General features: G+C 50.0%; 1 protein-coding gene across 1 annotated transcript in view; it reads right to left on the reverse strand.

Moving 5' to 3' along the window:
* The window catches only part of Ecscr (endothelial cell surface expressed chemotaxis and apoptosis regulator), a 7,191-nt gene that overhangs the window by 4,128 nt on the left and 819 nt on the right, over positions 1-2,244 (reverse strand). The gene's annotated exons all lie outside the window — the stretch shown is intronic.

Genomic DNA, 2,244 nt, shown 5'->3' on the forward strand with positions numbered 1-2,244 from the left:
CTCTCCCTCTCCCTCTCCCTCTCCCTCTCTCTCTCCCTCTCCCCTCCCTAACCAGAGGCCAGGGTAATGCCCTGCCCAGGAAACAAGCTCTGAGGTATGTCCAACAGGAGAGGAAGCGCTGAAAGGAGTGACCGGTTCACTCTCACAGGCAAAGGCAAGTTAAAATGTGGTGTTCTAGTCTAACCCCAGGGAGAGAAAGTTACGGGCCGCTCGTCGGACCTCTCGTTAGCCATCTGTTTGTTCACATGTGTGTTTGTAGGCCTCTGCATAGATATGCAGTGTTTTTATGTGTTCGTGGAGGGGGGAGGCTGGAAGGTCAGGTTATGTTTGCTCACTTTCCACAATGAAATCATTCTTGAAACCTATGAACAATATGAAAGGAAAACAGGGAAACGGAACCGCCCATCTGGAGCTGCTCCCTCCACGCAGGCCGGGACTGAGGTGGCCGCTCTGCTCCTACTGTTTCCTTGGGACTTTTCTTCATTAGTGAAGCATCAGACCCAGGCCCCTGAAGGACTGAGGCAGTTGAGTTCCAGGGGCCCAACCCAAGCCATGGCACCCGGCTGGTCTGTTTGTTTTCCTTAAAGCCTTACTGTTCCTCCAAGGAGCTATCCACACTACCCACGTGGAGGGATTCACACTGGATACTGTGGAATTGTTTGCAAGCCAAAGCTTACCAACCCTGAGATGTGTTTTTCCAGGTCAAGATCTCTCACATTCCTGCTCCTTTGTGGGCATAGGTTCCAGAAAGAAGTAAATAATACAGGAACCCCAGGCTAGGAAAAACCCTTTCTAGCACGGGATGAGCCTGGGCTAACCCTTTGCATCCAAAACCTCTGAAGACAGCTGCTCCCTGTTCAAGCACAGCATACATTTCATAGTAGTTCTGGGAGGACTTGAAGTCTGAGTGCACCTTTCTAAATATATCTAGATGATGTATAAGTTTTTGAGGAGTTCCCAGGGCACAAGCATCAAGCTGGAAAGGTCTGAGCTCTCTGCCTCTTACCCTACTCCTCCCAACTTGCCATCTATAAAGATTCTCTGTAAGCAGAGTGGGGACTTGAGGAATGTGAGCTTCTGTAGGCCAGTGCCTCCGACCAGGGGACATACAGACACCCAAAGGGCTGTGGCCACAAGAATCCCTAACTTTGCTGACCTCTGTTTCCTAATCCCTACCTGCTTCATTTCCTTCCAGTCTGGCCATGCCCACACCCCTGTTTTCCTCAGCAGCATAGTTTAGTGTTGAAAAGCATTTGGGGTGTAGCTCAGTGGTGGAGCACTTACCTAGCATGCATGAGCTTGGGTGAGGCCCTGGGATCAATCCCCAGCACAAGAGAAAAAAAAAAAAAAAAAGCTAGGATTTTGAGTTCTGGATTCACTCACTGCCTGAGCTGGACCTGGCCTCTGGAATGTGAGAGACAGAGGTATAATTCTGCATAAGCCCTACGCTGGATTCTCAACGTCACACCACTGGGGTGGGATGGGGGAGAGCCTCCGAGGTTGTTGAGGGGAAAAGAAAATACATATAAAGCCCACAGCCCCTAACAACACTTACTCAATCGGTGCTAGACGTTGAAATTTTTGCCCCATTCTCTTGATTTCTCCAAATCTAAAGTCTGGCTGACTTTCCACAGTCAGAGCCCCCTGATGGCATGAATGCGATTGTCTCTCCAGACAATTCCTCAGCCATCACAATGATGCTGACAACTGCTGTGAGCTCCCAGCTGAAGAGGTTGGGCAAGCTAGGGTGCCAGTGGGTTAGACAAAGTCTAGGCTGGCATTAGGGAAGGTTGTGCATTAGGAAGGCCTGCAGAATCCCTCATAAATCCCCCACACTAACCTGTGGCTCTCCCCTGTGGGAGTTGATGGGCAAGAAGGGGTGTCAGCATTGACCCCAGCGTGGGCTTCCAGAGAAATGTCTCACAGCATTTTCTGGAACACAGACCCTTTCTCCTAAGCACTCTGGCCCATCTTCCCGATGCCTGGTACACAGCCTCGGACCAGGGGTGGGGGCAGGGGTGGGGCGGGGTGACAAAGGGAAGTTGCTGCCCTGTGAATCAGAGTGTCCTGGACTTCTTTCTCATGGTTCCCAGCAATGGCTCCCTAATTAGAGGATCCTGCCTCAAGACCCCACTCAGGACTGCCAGCCACATCTGAGAGGTCGAATTCCAGTCATCTCAACCAGCCCCTGTGATTGATGTATATATATATATATATATATATATATATATATATATATATATA

Source organism: Mus pahari, chromosome 15 (genome assembly GCF_900095145.1).
Source record: "Mus pahari chromosome 15, PAHARI_EIJ_v1.1, whole genome shotgun sequence".
NCBI lineage: Eukaryota > Metazoa > Chordata > Mammalia > Rodentia > Muridae > Mus > Mus pahari.